We start from the raw sequence: 23,957 nt of genomic DNA, 5'->3' as shown, positions 1-23,957 counted from the left end.
TTCACTAAAATAAAGTGATAGCTTTCTCAAATATTCAAGTATTCTTTGCACGTGAAATAGACAACGCTATTTTCACAGAATATATAAATTTGTCGATAAAGTGAGGCTACCTTACCCTTCTAGCAGGCAATAACGAACTTGTTTCTCTCCAAATGCACATACAGAGATTTTTACACCTCCTTAGAGACAATTTAGAGTTTCACTCGATCGTATATTACAAATTCATTTACACACATTCATACGGAAAAATCCTTAGTCATACATACATAAATCTTCAGTGGGACTTTAACCCACCAATAGAAATCCTCACTCGCCAGTAAGATAGACGACGCTTCCTTACCCTTCACTCAAGCTTAGATAAATTCTGCTACTCTTTTCACAGTGAGTTTTAAAACAGGACAGAAGTCCCTGTACTCGAAAGTTACGATTTCATAGACAATCCTACCTTTCACACCTAAAATCCCTAAACTTGTGCTTTACGACCACAACACTTGTGATATACGACGATACCACTATTTTGAAACAGAACAAATGCACTATGTAACTTCACCTGCCACACTTCTCATGCCGGCACAAACCAGGAATTTTCACACTGCTGGAAAAAACCTTTCGACTACATATAACAACTAAACAAACTTAACATGTTTTAGACATTAATCCTATGTAATTACCATGTAACATGCTAGTTACCAAAGAAATAACTCTGCTACCAAATAATAGTTACCATAGTAACCATCCTGATACAGCGCTCTGATTGAAAAACTGTCTCACAAATGCTACCTAACACCTCAATACTCACCATTAATTATTAATCACATTTATAGGCCCATAACACCAATGAGACAATTTTTGAGAAACTGAATCAGGTGATTTGATTTATAAACTATTCACATAATATTTACATAATATATACAACTGCAGTTTATTTTTCATTACCATGGTTTTAAATCATTTATTACCTAAAAATCAAATCACTTATGGCGATTGGATCAACTGATGGAAACTAGACCATGAATAAACAAGACCAGCTTGTCTCTTCAAATCTAATTTTATTAACTTTATTTTTCATAAAGAAAAAGCATTTAACGTTTTAGAATCTTTATTTTATAAGCAAATAAGAAAGCAGCATTTTAATAAGGAAATAATTTTAAAACTGACATTTAAAAGCAAGCTCAGAAACATGAAATATTAGCAGAATAACTGTTTCTATTCCCTAAGTCTATTTCCCTGTCTATTTCTCACTTCACCTATAAAGGAGAAATCATTTAAAGTCTGCTGTCCTTACATGCGCCAAAGGTCCATCAGCATGTCACGTCACTCAGGAATCGGAAAATACGAGTTTTTTCCTTGCTCATAGTGTCAGACTTTATACCTTTCTCTCTAGCTACACTTTCTACATTTTACATTCTTTTCAGTGAATCCAAGCTTTTCATTGGCTGTCCTGTGGCAGTCCACGATAAAATTATTAGGTCATCCGACTCGTGACCAAGTCCAGGCTTCATATAAGCCCTATTGTCTTTCATTTCCACGTTTCTCTCCGCTTCCTCAAGAATTATACTTTTTTTTCCTCGCGCTTCGAACATTAACTTCCTAACATTGGCAGACATTTCAAGTTCCTGTCCTTGGGTCATCTTTCCATGAGCACGTTCAACGTGACCAAAGAACTGCTTTTTATTTCACGATGACAATGCAGCAAAAATCTTCACAGCTGCGCATGTGTAAAAGAATTCACTCTGGACAAGCTTTCGCGTCTGCAGCTCTGTCAGCCATATTTTCTGAACCATCTTTAGGCCTCACTTTGGAAACTATTATTAAACAAACACAAGGCATCAATTAATTAAAGAATTTAGACCCATTCTATTACCCTTCCCCATTACTAATTAATCCTTTTAAATATGTTACCTAGCAAGAGCACAAGGAGGCAGCATTATAATTACTTTTCCTTTTCGAATGACAGGAACTCCATGAGCTTTTATCACAAAAAGACATAACATAAGCACATAAAATAAGCACATGCCGTAAATTTAACTGCCACATATAATACTGACAAAGACAATAGACAAGGTTAGTTTATTATTTTCTTTGCGTTTGCAACATAAAAGCACATTAGTTTATCCCACGTATAATGATGAATGTATTCTTAAACTAGGTTGATTAATAATTTCACCACAAGCTTATTAATCTTATTACTTTGTTATGAGTGATTAACTTCACAAGTTTGAACAAAATCTTGTTCTTTACCTTGCTCCATCAATGTAATCTAAGAACTCGTGATATAGGAATTAAAAAAACTTAAGGGCCTGGTTTAGAGTATGGCAGACAGAGTACTCCCCCATATATGTGGCAGCGTACCCTGTCTTCCAAACTACTGGTCTGCCCATGAAATTTGAGTTGGGCTTACTGTCATGTTTTTGGCATTGGTGCCCAAGCTTGCTTCACCGTCAGAAAACCCTGCGCCATCAGCCTGACGGTTTGGGGTTGTTAGTGTAACTACAGATCGTCTACTCTACGTCTGATGTATTTGTTGGTTTTTTTGTTCGAGACCACCAGGGAAATCCTGATGGTTAAGAACTGATAAAAAAAAATTAAACCCACTCCCTTGGAGAAAACGCCCAGGATGTCAGGGTCATTAGTATATTGTTTTTCAAAAACAAAATACTGATTTAGGAATTTGTTTTTGAAACATGTAAACGTTTACAGAGGAGCCACATAGCACATGCTGCTTGTTCAGGTAACCTTTGCCGCTTTCAAAGGAGCTGCAGTGGTGATGGATCCTGGTAGAGATCTCTAAATACAATGAATGATAGTTTGCTAGGGTGGCAAGGTAGTGAAGTCCTGATGGACGTTGGGCTTCCCACAAAACTCTAAAGCAGGCCCAAAGTCAGAAACCCAAATTAAAAGATTATAACATGCCTTGGTCTTAGTGAAAACCATTGAAAAAATTGTCGAGGGATGAAATAATTATTATTAAGTCTTCTGACAAAAAAGGAAATGTTGTGGTAATAAGTTAAGAACAACATGTACATTAAGCATGGTGACAACTAAATGATACAACATGTTATGAAATGATTAAATTGACCACAGCCAAAGAGGCAATACATTGATCTATTGATTAAATGGAGAGATTGAGGTATTTTGGATACAGAGGAATACCATTTTTTAAGACAGGACCATCCTTCATTACTATTATTTTATTTTTTACATATTGGTCCTATTTCATCTTCGTTGGGAGGCTTTTGGAGAACAGCTTTAAATACATTGACCATTATCTGCATCCTTTTGTAGTGTGTTTACCATCATTTGCAAAGGATATCGGTGCCTTTCTGAAGAAAATCGCGCATTTGAAAAATTTGGTGATGCCATATGTGAGTTCATAAGCAATGCATGGCGGGGGCACAAGTTATAGTTAGCACTGCTAACCACCACTAGTGATTTCTGTTTTTCTAAAGTCGGAATGTTAATATTGACACTGACAAATTCACCTAACTATAACCTTTGTTTTTTTCAGTGAATTTCTAGGGTTTTTTAAAATGTAAAAATAATTTATTACCATATGCAAATACAAGTTCCTGCTGCACACGGCTGGTCAGGCCCTACAGCGAGCACCCAGCACCCCCATGCAGCCAACCCCACGCTATGAGCGGCCATCAGCCGTTCACAGGGGGGGTTGGTCATAGGGCTTGGGGAATCCCATCCCCCAGGGCTTGATATTGGGCCTAGGGACCCCAACCCTAGGTCTGGCATGCCGATTTCGAATCTTTGCTAAATTTTCAAAAAAGTACCGTACTGTTTATATTTGTGAATGGAACATTTTGGGGGTGATCCATCAAGTGTGAGCCGAGAAATAGGGGTGAGCAACAAAAGTGCATTCCCCATGTTAATTCCAATGGAGATTTTAGACATGACTACTGCCTGATACGCTGGATGGAAGTACACCAAATATGGCAGAAATGTAGGTTTTGGGCCAGAAAGCATGCTTTTTGTTATTTGGTGTAAAACTGTTCAGTAGTATCTAGGGACACGGACCCTCCCAATTCTTGCCAATCTTGGGCTATCAACACTTCAACTAGGAAGTGTTGGCAGCCATTTTGGGACCCTACCTCAGGCAAATCCCCAACAAAAAATTATAAATGAAGAAAAGGGGGCCTGCAGAATACCCTGACAGCCTAGCCCTGAAGTTGGGATCCCCCAGGGATGCCGCGAGGGCAAATATTAATTAAATAAAAGGAAAATGCAGCAAAATCCCAGATATCCATACATTTGCACAAAAAAAGAAGTGCTGTCTCCTGCACTTCTTTAAAATTTAGACTCCGGGTGGGCCAGCTCCCTGGGGCATATTTAAATATAAATAATGGGTTAGGGATCAAGTGCAGTTCCTCTCCCCAAGTCCAGTTTGAGTTCTGGGGATCACCACCTTCCCAGGGCAAGTTTTATTTGGAGTGGGGCCACACAGTTCCCCTCCTAAGAGCTCCAGGGACCGCCATCTCCCCGGGGCTTTATTAAAAATATTGCGGTCGTGTGGACCCCCTCCATTCTTGTGTAGGGCCCCGGGGACCTCCACCACCCCCGGCCATGAAACAATTGGAAGGGAGAGGGGGGCAGCGTGGTCACCCTCCTGGGCCATATTTGGCCCTGGGGACAAAGGATGCCTTGGGGACCAGCAGCCCCCAGGGCTGGCTCCTACTATCTCCTGAGGTGCCTACCCTCAGGAGATAGCAGTTTGCTTTCAGTTGGCAGGAGCTAAGTGAAAGTAAACAGTGACTGCACTCCCAATGGGCGGGAGCAGGAAAAGCTGGGAGGAAAGTTTTCATCTGTTTCCCTGCCCACTATCAAGCGGACAGGGATAGAGATGAAAGGTTTTCTCCCACACACAGGGAGCTGAATATTTAGCAGCTCACTGCATGCAGGAGCAATGCTGGCTCCCACTGAAGGGGGGAGCTGTAAGGGACAGTGGGAAATAGGGGCTCCCCCAGTGGCCCCATTGTGGGGAAAATTGTGTACTCTTAAATACACGTTGTGAGAATTTGGCGTGGTATATGCTGTCCACTAAATAAGTGGGCACCTTGTACCAGTCCAAACAACCCTTATTGATGGTTAGGTAAAAGACAACCTCTATAGAAAGCTATCCTAGTGATAGCTATGGAGAGCAGCCTTCAAGCTAAGTCTCGAAGGAATGTAAAGCAGCTTGTTTTACCAGATCTGAACCTCCTGAATGACCAAATGAAAGGAGACCCACATCAGTGTTATATAAAATATATTTATTTATTACTAAACACTCTTTACCTCTTTATGAGATTAGAGCACAAGGCACACAATACTGAATCAATAGAGCAACAGTAAATAGCACAATACACAGCGGGCTCCAGGGGGAGACAGAACCATATACAAAACAAATGGTATAACAACAACGACTTCACTAGCCACAGTGCCTAGAGCACGTAGAATCGCTGGGACCCCAAGGAACCACCTAAAGGAGTGACACAGGGACCCCACGGAGGACGGGTCCCTGTGTCACTGTGAGACACACTGATGTGAGCACCGTACAACTCTATGGGAAAGTCGCAGTTGGAAAATTACAGTTTAAGGACACTTCGAAGAGGACTGAAAGCAAACCCTTTGGAACATAGAAGGTTCTAAGGCCAGCACCCTTGTGAGTAATGAGGTACCCATGTTACCTATCCCAGAGGAGCTGGGTGCCTAGGGGTCAAGTGTTGTCGGAAACCCTTGTCGTTTTCAATGGTGTGATGCAAAGAAGTGCTGCTGGGAAGAAGAAAAGTGTCCGGTGGAATCCAAGCCGGGATCCAAGGTGAGAAGAACCTAAAAGCAGAAGTGACAGAGTCTGGGTCACTTCAGGGTGACCAGGGGCTGGGTAGACGAATGCCCACCGATGTCGGGTTCTTCAGATGAAGATAGGATGCTTGACTCTGCCGTCACGGGGACCAGGAGACGTCGACAATGACCAAAGTCTGGAGTTGAGCTGTCCCTTGAACGATGTCGAATGCTGGGGGGTCATTGTCCGGATTGAACACCAACAATCCTTAGCAACTGCAATCCTTGCGGGCAGAGGAAACAAGTTACAGTGAGGACCATTAAGATCCTGGGACTGTCCAAGCCATGGAGAGTCAGGGCACATCTGGAGCAACCAGGGAAGCCCATGGGAAATCAAAATTAACTTCACAGGGACCCCCAGGCCAATGGACCAGGGATCACAACAGGACCTGAAGCTAAATAACGAAATACCAGCCCCTCGGCACACTTGTGTAGTGTAGGCCAGAAATCTGCAGTGGAAATACTGCTCAGGGAGGGTCAGGCCTACCGGTAGCCCAAAGCACAGCCTCGGGGATCGCCAAATAGCATATGCTGCTGCAAAAGTACACAGTGCACAGGGGTTCGGGTTGCACAGTACCCACGAGGGATACTGGTCTCAGAATTGCTTAGAGGTCAGATCAACCTCAGGGATGCTCAAGAACCCACCTCCTGTTTTGCAGAAATCTTTGGAGTCCTCAGGAGCTCGGGAGATGCAAACCAGTCAGATGTGTTAAGGTGCCTGCTGCTGCAGGGGAGTAACTCCTTTACTCCAAGGGAGATTCTTCTGTCCATCAGAGAAGTGTAGACCATTAAAGTACATGGTTTCTGCATGCATGAGTTTAGTCCAGGTAAAATGTAAAGTCCTGTAGTTGGGGTTCCTACTTTATACCCAAGGAAGGGGTTGGACAAACTCTGGGGACCCACCTATGGGAGGGTTAGGACAGAGGGGTGGCTACACCCATGTCCTTTGTCCAGTTTTGTGCCAGAGCAGGAGCAAATGGCTCCTGCAACCGGTTTGAGCGGGACTATGCACAGGGACACCAAATGTGCCCCAAGTGCAGACTTTCTGACACTCTCAGAGTGCACTTCCCAGTCCCAATACCCTAAAGCCTCTCTCGGAGGTGGTCACACCTGCTCAGCAGCAGGAGGGCAGGCTTGTGTCTGTGGCTGGAAGCATCCATTTTGTGATGCCGAGGTCGAGAAAGCTGGTTCCGGGTGTGCCAGTGTTTCACATAAGTCCCTCTAGAAGGGTGGAATTATACCTCCCCTGCCCGTTGCCGGGGAGGTATGATTCCAAGGTGTTTGATACCAAACACAACATGTTTATAAGCAGCCATTTTTAAAGTTATATAATTTATAAGGTTATAATGCACTTAAATATATGGTTGGCTGCATCACAGACAACCCTGGTGATTTGGTACCGAAGGCTGCCGAGGGGCTCTGCTCATGCAGGGTGCATGCACCACCTTACACAGGCTGCAGTTGCAGACCTGGGGTACCATTTTGAATGGTCTCTCAGGGGTGGCATAATACATGCTGCAGCCCCTGGGAGGCCTCTGTGGTACCTATGCCCTGGGTACATGGTTTATCATATACTCGGGACTGATAAGTGTACCCCAGTATCCAATCTGGAGTGTACCTAAAGTACATGCAATCAATTTAGAGGAAAAAGCAGGATCCCAGTCAGTCTAAGTCGAAAAACAGTGATACATCAGCAAAAAGGGGGGGGGGGGGTAACCATAAGAAGCAGATCCTACTCTCCTAGAAACGTTATGTTATGAAAGGCTGGTTTTGAGTATGAATGTGGTTGATGTTTCGGTAGTGGTGCATAGCTTCATTTGTCCCTTTAAAGCACGGGTACTCATAGTATGGCCCGGCAAGCCTTCCTTGGCGGCCCGCGGACCTTGCAGTCATCGTACCTGTGTATTTTTAAAAAAAAAATTTAATAGTGTCTTCAAACACTGCCGGTTGCAGCAGCGCAAGTCTAAGAGACTCTGCTGCTCTGTGGGTGCCTGCTGCCAGGGGATTCCAGTGATAGTCACAGTGGAGCTGCAGGGGCCTAAGAAGAGGTGAAATTGAACAGAGCTTCATTAACATGCAAATGGTCTTTTTAAAGACCTGTGAAGTGCTCGGGTGCGGCTGTGTGTGTGCCCGGGAAGCTGGTTCAGCCGGGCTAACACACAGACAGGCTGAGATGAAGGGGGTGACTGAGGAATTATTTGAATCAATGCACTGTACCATATTTACTTGTTTATTTATGTGTTTTGTATCATGGCCACAAGTCCCCCTACTATTACACTGCAACACCCACCAAGTCATAGAAAGGACTACAGATTCTTGGTTGCCATGCTCCCACCTCGAGGCATCCCAACGGATAGAAGTGTGCAAAAGGTCTTATGCTGCTGCTTGGTGATCTTTTGTGGAGGCATCGGGAAAAGCCTCCTGTAAAATAATTGTTTTCAAGCTCTTCTTGGATGCGAGCAAGCTGGGCAGTCTAAAGAGCCAGTGGTCCTAATATTTGAGTATGGACAAGAGTAACCTGAATTATCTGCGTTATTGGCAACCAAAGTCCGGACATCAGAGAACGTGTGATGTGAGTGGAAGTGCTTATGCTAGGGCAGAGGCCCGGATGTATGAGAGGATGAGGAGAATACATATCTTGGGGGCAGCACTGCGGGGCATAGTCAGTGCAGGAATCTAGTTGAGGTGCACAGGGTCAAACGCTAGGTAGAGTGTGCCCAGGTTTGAGAGAAACTCGTTCAGATCGTATCACTCTTAGATCACAGTAACAAACTAAAGCCTGTAACAACCCAAAAGGGAAAAATCAGATCTCAGAGAACTGGTGCAAGTAACAGCAAAGCAAAGCAAAATCTAACTGGAGCAAGTAAAACTACTGTACAACGTTTGAAGCAATATAAGAGATAGAAGAGACACAAAAGGTTTGTTTTTCGATGTTCCCCGAAAGTAAGAAGGGTAAATTTATTCTGTTTCAAAGAGTCAGGCAGTTTCAGGTGGTAACTGCAGCACCGATAAAAGATGGCCGTGTTAGGTTTACTTTCCATTAACATGAATCTCTCTAAATGGGAGTGGCATGACAAGCCTGAGGCCTTGTCTGGGTTGCTCCTCTGGACTCAAGCTGCTCTAAGCCGAGGCTCTAATGCTTAGGGCCTCGGCTTAGAGCAGCTGAGAGAGGGAGGGAGACAGAGAGAGTGAAGAGGGAGACAGAGACACAGAGAGAGGGAGGGAGACAGAGGGAGGGAGACAGAGAGAGGGAGTCAGGGGGTCACAGACAGAGGGAGACAGAGGGTGACAGACAGAGGGAGGGAGACAAATAGATGGAGACAGAGGGAGGGAGACAGACAGATGGAGACAGAGGGAGGGAGACAACCAGATGGATGGAGGGAGGGAGAGGGAGACGGAGGTAGACAGAGAGAGAGGGGGAGGGAGGGAGACAGAGAGAGAGGGGAAGGGAGGGAGACAGAGAGAGGGAGGAGGGAGACAGATAGAGGGAGACAGATAGAGGGAGAAAGAGAGAGGGAGAAAGAGAGGGAGACAGAGAGCGGGAGACAGAGGAATGGAGGGGAGACAGAGGGAGGGGGAGACAGAGGGAGGGGGAGACAGAGAGAGGGAGACAGACAGAGAGAGACAGAGAAAGGGACAGAGACAGAGGGACGGAGACAGAGGGAGGGGTACAGAGGGAGGGAGACAGACAGAGTGAGAGACAGACAGAGGGAGAGAGACAGACAGAGGGAGAGGGAGTGAGACAGTCAGAGTGAGTGAGACAGAGGGAGACAGGGAGAGAAAGAGGGGGAGAGAGAGGGAGTGAGAGGGAGTGAGAAAGTCAAAGTGAGTTAGACAGAGGGAGAAAAGGAGAGAGAGAGGAAGGGAGAGAGAGAGAGCTAAAGAGAGGGAGGGAGACAGAGAGAGAGATAGAGAGAGAGAGATAGAGCGAGAAAGAGAGCAAGAGAGAGTTGTGTGTATGCCGGGTCTGGTTACTCAGTGGACGAAGGCATCCGCTGCAGGGACCTGTGATCAACCTCATGATCACAGTTTTTTTTTTAGCTCTTGCCCCGTCCTCTCCCCCACTGATCCCGCCCTCACTGGTGCGGCCCTCGGACACAAACCACACTGTAAATTTGGCCCCGGAGAGAAAGCTTGTGAGTACCGATGCTTTAAAGTGTCATCTGTATTTATTGCTACATCACCCTGCTTGCTTTTAGGTAACTTTCCAGTGGTTTTCCTCACTGTGATGAGATATCTTAGCATTCCTTTAATATTCAGTACTCATCGGTTCAACTTTGCCTTTTGATGCCGCTAGGGCAGGCTACAGTTCCCAACATCCCCAAAGATGACATCATCATTCCACCATGTGACGTAGAACTACCAGCACCCTGTCCTAGGCATCTGATTCGTATGAGCTTGCTCCTTATTTAAGGTACTTCCTCTTGTCTTTGTACCTATTTGGCACCGGTACACTCAAGGCATAATTTCAGTTTGCCAAACTTTTGGATGCCGAGACCCCCCTGTCAACATTTTCAAGCGTAAGGACCCCCTCCTGACAAAAATTTCCAAACCTCTAGGTTATGAGGAAGGTGAGGACCAAATTATGCGACAGGCATGACTAAATTGTGAGTAGAAAATGTAAATAATGTTCTGTGATGCTGCGTATTTTGGGGTAGCATTGCTTTATTATTTAGAATTTTTTTAAACACAGTAATACTGAGGAAAGATTTCACCCCATCAGTACCAGTTTATAACCAAAATACAGCAATTAACATCAGAAAGATGTCTAGTCAACCTCTGTGAAGGGCCTCCCAATCCGCAGGAATACGCGCTGCCACATTAGAAGCTCATCTGGCCATGGCCGGGAGCAGCAAGGGTGAGTGCATGGTGATTGGTGTGAGTGCATGGTGATTGGTGTGAGTGCATGGTGATTGGTGTGAGTGCATGGTGATCAGTGTGAGTGCATGGTGATCAGTGTGAGTGCATGGTGATCAGTGATCAGTGTGAGCGCATGGTGATCAGTGTGAGTGCATGGTGATCAGTGTGAGTGCATGGTGATCAGTGTGAGTGCATGGTGATCAGTGTGAGTGCAGGGTGAGCGGGTAATCAGTGTGAGTGCAGGGTGAGCGGGTGAATAGTGTGAGTGCATGGTGATTGCTGTGAGTGCATGGTGATTGCTGTGAGTGCATGGTGATCGCTGTGAGTGCATGGTGATCGCTGTCAGTGCATGGTGATCGCTGTGAGTGCATGGTGATCGCTGTGAGTGCATGGTGATCAGTGTGAGTGCATGGTGATCAGTGTGAGTGCATTGTGATCAGTGTGAGTGCATTGTGATCGCTGGGAGTGCAGGGTGAACGTGAAAGTGAAGGCGAGAATGAGAAGTGAGTAGTCTGAAAGCAGGGTGCATTCCCAAAAACTTGAAGCGTAGGGTTTCAGATATAAGTTAAATTATTGCTATAATGGCATTAATCAGGGTTCGAGGGTGGAGGAAATAAATAATGTACTGATCCTGCAACAAACTTCCAGTCTAATGATTAGGGTTACCAACTCATTATTTTGATGGCCCAGAAATAAGCAGTCACCTACAGCTGTATTTTTTGCACTTATCTGTGAATACTTAGAACAGCAAATATAAATAGAAAGCACTTTTAATTGTGTTCTAGGGATGCCTTAATGATCCATGACTAATAATTAAAGATAATAAAGACAGAAAAGTCACATACCTAATTAATACATACTTTTTTATTTATAACTCAATTTAGTGTCAAGAGTAGGCCTCTGCAGGATCTTTAAATAACACATAGCAGGCATGTTTCTTTTGGCAACCCAACTTTATATTTATTTTCATTAAATGCATTCTCACACTACAGCAGTAAGTGTAAAAATACAAAAGTAAGGAATAGGCAGAGTGGGGGCCCAGGGGGTACTGAAACCATAAAAAAGAATCTTTGGTAATCGATTAACAAAAGGCATGTAAATATGCTAATGGTCTTTAAAGACCTGTGAAAACTCGGGCCGGAGATAAGACTCCAGCCACTGCCCAGCCGAGGCCCCAGGAGCGCGAGCTGCACTGCAGCAGCCCGGGTTGAGAGACAAGATGGGGGAGGAGGGGGGCTGAAGCCCTGGAGGCAGAAGTGACACTGTGAAGGCGCGACCCCCTTTGCATTGTTCCACGGCCCGACCTGGGGGTCGCGCCCCACAGTTTGAAGACCCCCGCGCTAGAATGATGGAACAGTCTTTCCTCTTTATATTCTTAGCATTCCACACTGTGGGCTAACATATGGAGGACGTGCTATCTATGCTATAAGCAACCAGTGGAGATGGCCCTTTCACGAAGTAAGTTGGGACAAAGAAGGGGACTATGATACCAGACATATCTTTGGTGTTTGCATTCAGTGATATTCTGTTGAGCCCTTTTCAGACGCTAGATCTTTTCACTTAACATTGTATTCTCAAAGGCATTTATTTGCAGAACAATACAATGATGTTATTTCCTAGGAAGTTTTCAAACATAATCATATCACTACGTTTTAAAATGAGAAGCTACTGCTATGACAACATATTCTGTGTGAAACACAGATTCTTCACTTGACAATGCCTTTGCTTCATAACTTGAAATACAATTTTCTTCAAACCCCATGCACTCCTCTCCTGTACCATTCACTGTTCCATTTTGATAGATGTCTTTGTAGTAATTGAAAGCCCTCGTATGGCATGTGAGTCAGTGGTATTTATTGCTCAAGGGGGAAGTAAAACTCCAATTTCTTTTTTCAAACAACCACAATTCCAGTCAGTCTACAGATCAAAGTCTTCTAGTGGTGGCTGATGACTTTTAGTAATGGACTGAACCACCCTCTTGTAGAAATTGCCTGTCATCATTGTATTATACTGTTTCCATCAGAGGCTCATCTTCCCAGCCATGGACATAAAGCGCTTTTACAATATTCAAACTGTACACCACTTGATTTGAGTGCCCATAGTTTGCCTTTTGAGTTATAAAAGATGCAGTATTTCTACACATTGCATCCTCTATGTGCACGACTCGAGCTTAGGCAACCACAATGCAGTAAGCGCCCTCTGCTGATCCAAGGTGTCATGACCCAGAAATAGTTCATACTGGGGAGTTTTGAATCCTGGCCTGACTTAAACCAACTCCAAAAAGGGAGCAGAACGGAAGTGTAGCTCAGAAAGCAGTGCATTGTTGGGGCGTAAGTTATAGTTAGCCCAGGTAACTATAACTGTTGAATTTCACTGGTTTTGTACAAGTGACATTTCTGCCTAACTATTACATCCCTGTGAACTTTGTTTTTTCAGAGAATATATATATCTATATATCTATATCGATATCTATATCTATGTATATATATATATATATATATAGACACATATATATACATTACCTACTGGCGGTCGCCAGTAGGTATATATAGTTAGGATTTTTTCTCTATGGGATTTTTGAAAATTCTATGTCTAATAACTTTGGCGTTTGTGGACGGAATTGGCTGGAATTTGCAGGAAAATGGAACATTTTGTTTCTGAGCAGCCCCTGACAATTTGGGGGGGTTTCATCAAGGGGGGCCGAGAAAAAAGGGGGGTCCCAAAACGCGTTTTTCCCATGTTAATTTCCATAGGGCGGTTGGCCTCACTTTTAGCTCGAACGGCTGAATGGATTTGCACGAAACTTGGCAAAATTGTAGGGACTGTTAGCCCGATGTGCCTTTGCTAGGTCTCAATATATGTGCTCCAGTGGATTTTGAGTAATTTAGGTTCAAAAAAAGATATATATCTGGGCGGAGCCTAACCACACATCTGATCTGATTGGCTGTCAGCACTTCATCCAAGAAGTGTTGGCAGCCATCTTTTTTTTTTTTTTTTTTAAATATGTTTTTATTGCAGGAATCAGTACAACAATACAGTAACGACCAGCATCATATTATAGCCCACCTTTACAAGTTATAGCCCATCGACCCCCTTCCATAGCATTGCTATACAGCCAAGCAGCCCATATCCCTGGGGTTGGGCGGCGAATGTAGCTGGGGCCAGTAGGATGCAGGAGCTGGTCCGGATAACACACTGTCCGTCATCTGCTTTTCTAAACAAACCCCAACCCCCAAAAAGATACCCCCCCCTCAAACTCCCAGTCATTGTGGAACTCCCCCCTCCCCCCCCCCCCCCACCATCAGCGCCAGGGAGCTTATCACTTTAGGATCCTCTGCTTGACCCACGGGGAAGGTAATAGTGCTGTTAATGCTAGTGTCTAGCGGGACTCGGGTCTAGTTGCTTCTTCGCTTTCGGAGTCGCTGGGGGCACAATAATCCCTGAGGGCCTGTACCAGCGTTTCCCATTCTAACGCGGCCTCCTGCGCCTTCTCATTGCTTTGCCTCCAAGCCAACTGATATCGCAGCGCGCTCTCACCCGCCGCCCATTTCAAAAGTTCACCGTGCCATCTGCCGCCCGTAGGACCAGCACGTGCCTTCCAGTTCCTGGTCACCTCTCGCTTAGCCAGTAGGAGCCCCAGATCTATAAATTTACTGGTGATTTTATTCCGGGGGGTATGGGGGAACCAGTGCAATAGCCCTACCGCCGCATCGAACGATAAGTGCCTCCCCGTCACTCCTTCCAAAGTCGCCGCCACCTCCTGCCAGTAGGACGTCAATCCTGGACAGGCCCATAGCATGTGTAGGAGGTCCGCCTCCTGAGCCGGGCACCTAGGGCATTCCGCCGAGGCCGTGGCAAAATAACGCCTGATCTTAACCGGGGTCAGGTACGCCCTATGGAGAACATAGTAGTGGACCAGTTGGAAACGGGCGCTACGTGTACCCTTCCATGCTCGCCTCACCAGCTGGGACCAGGTCGTCTCCGGGATCTCCCTACCGATGTCCTCTTCCCAGCGGGACTTCAGTGTGGTGAGAGGGACCAACCCCTCGGTAATCAGCCTGCCGTAAAGGCAAGTGACCGCCTTCAATGTGCCCGCCGACATCATTACATATTGGCACACCTGAGACAATTGAGGCTCCTCTAGTCCGTTTCGCCAGTGCGCCTGTATTACTCGCACAATGGCCGAGTGCAGCAGAAAGTCGCCCCGGGGGATCCCAAAGCGGTCAATGAGATCCTGAAAGGACAGGAGCACACCGTCCTCATACAGGTCCCCGACGAGCTGTAAACCCGAATCCTCCCAGTCCGCCAGTCGCGACCAGTCTCCTCCGTGTGGGAGGGCCGTCAGCATCCCCAACGGTATTTCAGGTGCATATGGGGTTCGCAGGTGACCCCTGTTATGAGCCCGATTCCAACAGAGTCGGATAGTCCGCTCCTCCATCGACAGGTCCCGAAGGGCTAAACGCTGTCGCAGCGCGATAAAGGAGAGGACGTGCCTTGCCATACCCGTCCCTCTACCGTCTTCCGGGCCTCTGAACTCCCTGGCTATCTCCTGGGTGTATGTCTGGAGCTGCGCCGCAAGGTAATACTTCTCAAAGTCCGGCACAGCGAGCCCCCCCTCGTCCTTCGGCCTCATCAGGGTATTGAGGGCCACCCGCCGCCGGCCCGTGCCCCAAAGGAACCCTACCACCATAGAACGCAAGCGGCGAAACGTAGCCGGTGGGACCCAGATCGGCAAAGTCCGAAAGTAATACAATAGTCGGGGGAGTGCCACCATTTTGAGCAGGGCGATGCGTCCTGCCACGGAGAGCGGCAGCGTGGCCCAAAAATCCATGCTGCCTCGGAGTGCTCGTATGCAACGGGCAATGTTCCCGTCTAGGAGGTCGGGCTGGTCGTGGTACACAAATACCCCAAGGTATTTAAAGCAGTCGGGTTCCCATCTGATCTCCTTATGTAGCGCCGGAGTGGGGGCACCCCTACGCATCGGGAAGAGGCAGGTCTTAGACCAGTTCACTCGTAGGCCTGAGACGTCTCCGAACTCCGTTAGCGCTAATTCCGCTCCCCGGAAAGCGTCGACCGGATCCTCCAGGAAGAGCAACAGGTCGTCCGCATAGAGCGAGACGTAATGTGGGCCCGCCGCTGTCCATAAGCCCATATAATGGGCTCCCGAACGAAGATGCATCGCTAGTGGCTCCACCGCTAGTGCAAAAAGAAGCGGGGATAAGGAGCACCCTTGCCGCGTGCCACGCTCCACCGGATACCGCGATGAAATCAAAGGGCCCGATCTAACCCTGGCTGAAGCGGAAGCGTAGAGAACTGCTGTCCATTTGATAAATCCCTCCCCGAGGCCGAATTTCCGCAAGACCGCGCTTAAGTAGTCCCACTCCCGGCTATCAAACGCCTTCTCCAGGTCCACCGACAAAACTACCGGGGACGGGGCGTCCACGAATGGTTCCCCAAGCAAGCGAAACAACCTTCGGATGTTCATGGTCGTGTTTCGCCGTGGGATGAAACCGGCTTGGTCCTCGTGTACTAGGGAGCTCATATGTCCTAACAGCCTCAAGGCCAAGATGCTGCTCAGTATTTTGTAGTCCACCGTCAGCATTGAGAGGGGACGGTAGGACCCCGGGTCAGACGAGTCTCGGCCTGGCTTGAGGAGAGGAACCACCAACGCCTCACACATCGAGCCGGGGAGGCGACCCAGCCTCTTCGCCTCCCTGTAGACCACCAGCAAGCGAGGGGCCAGGAGGTCAGCATAAGCTGCATAGAACTCCACCGGCAGGCCATCTAGGCCCGGGGTCTTGTTCCTCGCCATCCGTTTGATGGCCCCACGGATCTCCCCCAAGCCAATGTCAGATCCCAGGGTGTCTGCCACTTCCTGTTCCACTGTGCGGAGTTCCAGCGGGCTAAGATAGTTATCAAGCCGGTCCGGATCACGCGCGGAGCGACTGCGGTATAAGCATTTGTAATAATGCCGGAAGCAATCAAGAATCTCCGGCTGGGTGCACACCTCGGTCCCATCCGCCCTACGCATCCTAGTCGTCGTTTGGGACTGGCGCGTAGGGTTGGCCAACCACGCCAGTAACGCGCTCGATCTGTCGCCCTCCGCTATAGATCGGACCGTGTAGGCCTTATAATCGAAACAGCGGAGCCGTTCGACCTCCACCGCCACCTTCTCCCTCGCCTCTACCGTTCGTGTTTGCAATTCCGGGTGTCCGGGTCGGCTAATTTCGAGCTCGCGGAGCGTTCGGTCCGCTGCGTCTAAATCAGCCAAGATAACACGCCGCATGCCCACCTTCTTAGAGATACAGTACCCCCTCACCACCACCTTGAAAGCGTCCCATTCGAACGCCCTAGTACTCGCGGAGCCGCCGTTGGATGCAAAATAATCCGTGATTCTCTCCCCCAGGTCTGCCTTGAAGACACTGTCCTCGAGGATCTCGGGGCGCATCTTCCAGGTGGGTACCGCCGGCGTCCCAGGGAACCAGCGAATGTCCAGCAGTAGGGGGTTATGGTCCGAGATGGTTCGCGATAAATACTCCGATCGGACCGCTGCCGAGACTAATTCGGACGAACCAAGAAAGCCATCCAGTCTGACATGCAGCTCATGAAGGCTCGAAAAGTACGAATAATCTCTAGACGCGGGGTGATGCGCCCTCCAGATGTCCGTCAAACCCCAGCGGGTCTGCCAATCTTGACGGCCCTTAGCCGTCCGCCGGACCGGGGAATCGGGGAGCGGGGGATGCGAGCGGTCTATGTCTACGTCAACCACGGAGTTAAAGTCTCCCCCCAGTAGGAGGGGGCCGCGAAGAAGTGGGCCAACGAGCCCGATAACCTAGAAAGGAAGGCAGTCTGGTCCACATTAGGGGCATACACACAGCAAACATTCAAGTCCCTCCCTCCTAGCGTGCCTGATATGGCCACGAAACGCCCCTCTGGGTCTAACACTGTCCTCGTGACCTGGAAGGGGGACTCCTGCCCTGATCCATATCAGCGCCCCCCTGGCATAAGCAGAGTACGCCGTGGAAAAGACCTGCCCTCGCCATCTACGCTGAAGCGCCGCCCCTTCCGCCTTGTTCAGATGCGTTTCCTGCAGCAGCGCCATTTGCACTCCCCTACGCACTAAATAAGCGTGGACCCTGTGACGCCTGGACATAGTGTGAAGCCCCCTCACGTTCCAAGTAATACATTTCAAGTTAGCAACATCAACCATTGTCCCAAAGTGTTCGTGCACAGTCCCCCCGTCCGGGTCCCCACAAAGAAAAAACATCAATCTTCCCAGCGCTGACGGCGGCCATTTTCCCCAACCAGAACCAAACCCCCCAAAAACCAACAAGACCCCCTCCCAACCACCCCAGAACAGGACCCAAACTGCACCATCTAGATCCCATCCAAACTGCTACGAAGAACAACCCCGAGAACCCCACTAGCCCTACGGTCGCCACCGTAGGAAGGCCTTATGGGCCAGGTGCGGGCTGAGCGGAGGCAACGGGCCCTCGTCGCCCAGGCCACCAGGACTATAATAAGCCCCCCCTGTGTCAAAAAACTTTCGGGGCTAGAGCATAAGCCTCCCAACCCTCCCTCTTCCATTGCCAGCAATATAGAACGGCAGCCGCCTCCCCCCTGCCGGGCCCCCACCCAAAACAAGGCAACCTATTCCATTACCCTTGTCCGTCCAAAAGGTCCTCTACCGATTTCGGTGTGATCACCGGTGTGTGGGTACTGTCTGCCACTGAGTCTTCCGAGTCCGATGGTGCCCCCTGAGCACCCGGGTTTTCTTCCTCCTCTTCGATGTCATCGCCCCTTGCTCCCGACAGTTCCGACAGAACTTCCAACACTCCTCTCCGCTCAGATGATGTCTCCGCTGTCGAGGGTCCTCCCGTGCGGCCGCGACGGTTTCTGACCCTTTTAGATCGCCTCCTTTGTTCCGGCTCCTCCGCCTGATGGGTCGAGGCGTTATAACCATCCTTCCCCGTTCGGTATAGTTCGAGCCAGTCACAGACCTCCTCCGGGGTGTCGAAGAACTGGGTTTTGTCATCGACAATGACTCGGAGCCTCGCGGGGAATAGGAGTGAATATTGGATGCCCTCACTCCTGAGTTCACGTTTAATCGCCAGGAAGGAGAACCGCTTGCGCTGCGTCTCGTAGGTATAGTCAGGGAAGATATTCACCTGACTGTTTGCAACCTGGAACGGGCCATTGTGTCTGGCGGCATTTAGGATCAGGTCTCTGTCCCGGAAATGTAGCAACCGCGCCACCACCGGCCTCGGGGCTCGTCCCTGCTGTGGGGGCCGCGCTGGAACTCTGTGGGCCCGTTCTAGAGTGTAAAAGGAGGACAGGCCCTCCGGGACCACCGTGTCTCGGAGCCAGGTCTCCAAGTAGCGCACCATATCGCCTTCCTCGACCTTTTCCGGCAGGCCCACTACCCGAATGTTATTCCTCCTGTTTCGGCCTTCCGCATCCTCCGCCCTCCGTTCGAGGGTCTCGATCCGGGACATGGCATCCTTTATCGTCGCAGCCAGGGTTCTCTGCGCCGGTTCGATAGACTTCACCGTGCTCTCCACCTCCTTGACCCGGTCGGAGAGTTTACCGTGGTCTGCCCTAAGGAGGCCCAGGCCAGTCGCCACCTGGGCAATGTCCTGTTGTAGGGCCGACCGAGTTGCCTCTATGGCTTCCAGTACGCGGTCGAATTGTTGTTGGAGTGGTGCGCCACCAGGTCGTTTAGGATCTCCATGTTCTTCCTTGTCCTGGGCCTCAGAGTCCGAGGTGGCCTGGCTGGATCCCTTGGCTCCTTTAGGTTTCCCCATGCTGCCAGGGGCTCTCCGCAAAGGTCCCGGAGTAGGCGCCTCTGTGTGCAAGTGCCCAGCACGACTTTCCCGGGATTCCGCCCTCAAGTCCGGAATGGGCGATCTCCTTCTCCAGAGCCTGTGGAGACTCCGCCGTTTCGGCTCACGCCACCGCCACGGCGTCCGAGGGCACCGATAAGGGGGCGGAGACACCCGTCTCCGAGTCGGGCAGGCCCGTTCACCCACTATAGCTCCGGGGCAAGGGCCACCAACTCTCCCGGTTGTCCTGTGGCGCCCGAGTGTCGCGCCATCCATGTAGTTGGGGTGGCCAGGAACTCGCGGCTAGTTGCGGAGTCGCGGTGCAGATCACCGCCTGGGTCTGAGTGCACCCGTGCCCGGGGCCCTCTAATGCGTGGGCACCCGCCCGGTCGTCCAATCGAGTTATGGTTCCGCTGTAGAGGGTCCGAACCAGCCAATGTCCAATGTCTAGAACAACTGAGGCCAATGAAGCCGGGTGCCGGGCGACATCCGCGAGACCTCCCCAACTCCGTAGGTCCGATCAAGGGGACAAAGGGGTCCGGGCGCCATATTGGGTCGCACTCCGCCACTCCGCAAACTTCGGCATTTCTTCAAAGCCACCTCCATTCAAACTCCACCAGGGCCCTCGGCAGGGTGTCGTCGCCTCGCTCAACCGAATGCGGGGTCTGGGGTGCCCCTCAGCCTCCGATATTCAGGATAATTCCGGGCTTAGTCCCGGAGCCGAGCTCTCAGGCGACCATCGCCATCGGCGCCCAAGCCACGCACCCTCGTTGGCAGCCATCTTGGGACCAATATACATGATAGCACCTCATTAAAACGCATTGTAGTTAATAGAGGGTTTTAGGACTTTAGTTACATTATAAATCATTTGTTGATGGTACCATACTCGTTTTAGGAATTGTGGTGGGTTCTAAGGTGATTTTACCATGTGAAAAAACCTTCTGCTGTGATATCATGAATATTGTTTGAAAGAAAACTAATATCTCATGATTTTCCCACAGTGGTTTGGAAGGGGATCTATAAGCTAAACTGAAAGCATATTTTCTGTAAATTCACATTATCTTTCTCAGTCATGTGAAAATGAAGTCTGACATTCTCAGTAAAACATGTACATCCAACAAGGACAGAGACTGTCAGTTGATTCCTTTGTGCTCTACTGCAGCCTCCTAAAGTGTTCTAAAGAACAACTAGAGCGCTAACAGTCCTACATATTACAAAGGTATAGCACACCTGGAGCCATCGTGATGGGAATAAAGTGGTAACTCTTAAAACATTTAATTTAAAAAGGAACAAAATGAGGGGGTATATTATGCAATAGAAGGTATTATTAGTGCTGCAGAAAGAAAGATTAGGGCACATTTTGAGTGATTTTTTAAATCCTCTTCTATTTCATTAAAAAATTCTGACATGCAGTCTCCCAAAATGGCCACCAGGGACAAAAGAGCCCAAATGTAGCCCAAATATCACCCAGATGTAGCCCAAGTATAGCCCAATGACAGAATGTCCCAGAGTGTTCTAAAGAACAACTAGAGCGCTAACAGTCCTACTTATTACAAAGGTATGGCACACCTGAAGCCATCTTGATTGGAATAAAGTGGTAACTCTTAAAACATTTAATTTAAAAAGGAACAAAATGAGGGGGTATATTTTGCCATATGAATTATGATTAGTGCTGCAGAAAGAAAAATTAGGGCACATTTTGAGTGACTTCTCAAACCCGCTTCAATTTCATTAAAAAATTCTGACATACAGTCTCCCAAGATGGCCACCAGAGCCAAAAGAGCCTAAATGTAGCCCAAATATCACCCAGATGTACCCCAAGTATAGCCCAATGACAGAATGTCCCAGAGTGTTCTAAAGAACAACTAGAGCGCTAACAGTCTTACTTATGACAAAAGTATGGCACACCAGAAGCCATCTTGATTGGAATGAAGTGGTAAGTCTGAAAACACTCAATTTAAAAAGGAACAACATGAGGGGGTTAATTTTGCCATAGAAAGTATGATTAGTGCTTCAGAAAGAAAAATTAGGGATCATTTTGAGTGACTTCTCAAATCCTCTTCTATTTCATTAAAAAAATTCTGACATGCAGACTGAAACATGCACTTTGAATACCAGCAGCAGACGTCCCTGGTGAGCAGTAGCTTTACTACAGTGATCTAATGTGCAACTAGAGTGCTAACATTCAGAATTTATGGCAAATGTGTGACACATCTGAATGCCTTCTTGATGGAACCAAAGTAAACAAGCATTGAAAATGCAATAGATCTCGCCCTCGTTTAAGTTAAAGCCATTCTGTTTGTAATGAGGTGGCTTTTTAGCTTTGCTTTTATTAGTGTTTTTTCAACTTTCATGTAAATAACATGCATCTGTATGCATACAAGTATATGTATGCATGCATTTATGTTTGTATTTATATAGATATACAGATGATATATGTTTATGTATGTATGTATATATATATATTCACTGAAAAAAACATAGGTTATAGACCATATATAGTTAGGAATTAGCATTTACAAAACCTTGAAAATTCACTGAAAAAACCATAGGTTATAGACCATATATAGAGAGAACTGAACAGAGAAGGGGGTTCCCCGTGGGTGTCTTAATGATGTGGGCAGGTAAAGTGGGGGAAGAAACCAATTATAGAAAAGGAGAGAACCCTGCCTCAGGATATATAGGCCCTAGCTATAGGGTCCAAATTGATACATATGGAGGGGTGATTAACCAAGGGGTTGACGGCACATAGCAGAATCACATGGTCGAATCAAGGGGACTAAACAACTTCATATTATGAAAATATATTAGAAGGCAAAACTGTCACAGCAATTCATCCTACCCAGTAACAGCCTCAATTCACAAGCACATACTCATTCGTTTCATCCCTACTTACACTCTCTCTCCTAGTTAAATATAGAGTGATTGGTGTATGTAACTAGGAGAGAGAGTGTAAGTAGGGATGAAACGAATGAGTATGTGCTTGTGAATTGAGGCTGTTACTGGGTAGGATGAATTGCTGTGACAGTTTTGCCTTCTAATCTATCTGTTTTTATATGCATCTGTGATATATCCTAACCAAATCTATTTTGCTCCACAAAAAGAGTATTTTTTGTATCATAAAATTAAAATAAAAATAAAAAATATATTTTCATAATATGAAGTTGTTTAGTCCCCTTGATTCGACCATGTGATTCTGCTATGTGCCGTCAACCCCTTGGTTAATCACCCCTCCATATGTATCAATTTGGACCCTATAGCTAGGGCCTATATATCCTGAGGCAGGGTTCTCTCCTTTTCTATAATATAGACCATATATAGTTAGGAATTAGCATTTACAAAACCTTGAAAATTCACTGAAAAAACCATTCGTTATAGACCATATATAGTTAGGAATTCGCATTTACAAAACCTTATTTTACTCACACAAAACCATTGAAATTCCATATATAGTTAGTTGCACTAACTATATATTGCGCACCCGCATTCCACTGCTGATGATGTCACATATTACATCATTCATGACATGGTCAGTGACATCACTGATGACATCACTGATGACATCTCAAATGACATCACTGATGACATCACTGATGACAACATCCAGTGACTGTATGTTTCTGTAAAGTTAAAATATGTCTTACATATTGAAGAATGAGTGGATATATAAGTGTCTGGATGAAGGATTTAGTAGGTGCATGACTGACTGTATGAGTGAGTGATTAAATGTGTCTCACTGAGTACATGGGTTAGTGACTAAACTGTCTTAATTTGTGCATCATTATGTCTGTTGTTCTGTAAACTGTTGCATGTGTTGATAAGTAGCTATATGAGTAACTATATGGGTTATTGATTGGTTGCCCAAGTATTTGTATGGGAGACTGAGTGTGTGTGTGGGTGGCTGGGAGGTGTATGACTCTGTGCATAGATGTGTGAGCAGTTGATTCACTAGATGTATGGTTTCAAAAGTGCATGTGGAAACAGCTGTATGGGCGGTTGACTGTGTGCATGAGTGTATTGGTTAGTGAATGGATATCTCAGTGCTACATGTCAAAGTAAGAACATATGTAAAACACAGTACATGTGAGAGTTGACATATATAAATAACTATGCATAAGAGCCAGTGAATGTGTGAGTGGCTGTATGGATCATTGTGAACTTGTATCAGGGATTGTATAAGAGAGTAAATATGTGTTAGTATATGTTTGAATAAGTAAAGTTTGTATAACTGTATAGTTGAGGAAATGGAGGTGTGATTGATTCTTTGCATGACTGACTAGGTGTGTGAGTAACTCCATGGATGAGTGACAGTCTGTGAGTGTCTGTTTACACTGATTGTATCTAAGGTTATATTAGAGTCTGAAGAGGTTCATCGTATTATCACATGAATGATATCATCAGTGATGTGATCAGTAATGTCAAATGAGATGTCATCAGTGATGTCAT

This window comes from Lissotriton vulgaris, chromosome 6, assembly GCF_964263255.1.
Source record: "Lissotriton vulgaris chromosome 6, aLisVul1.2, whole genome shotgun sequence".
NCBI classification, from domain to species: domain Eukaryota; kingdom Metazoa; phylum Chordata; class Amphibia; order Caudata; family Salamandridae; genus Lissotriton; species Lissotriton vulgaris.
This window is presented reverse-complemented; position numbering follows the sequence as displayed.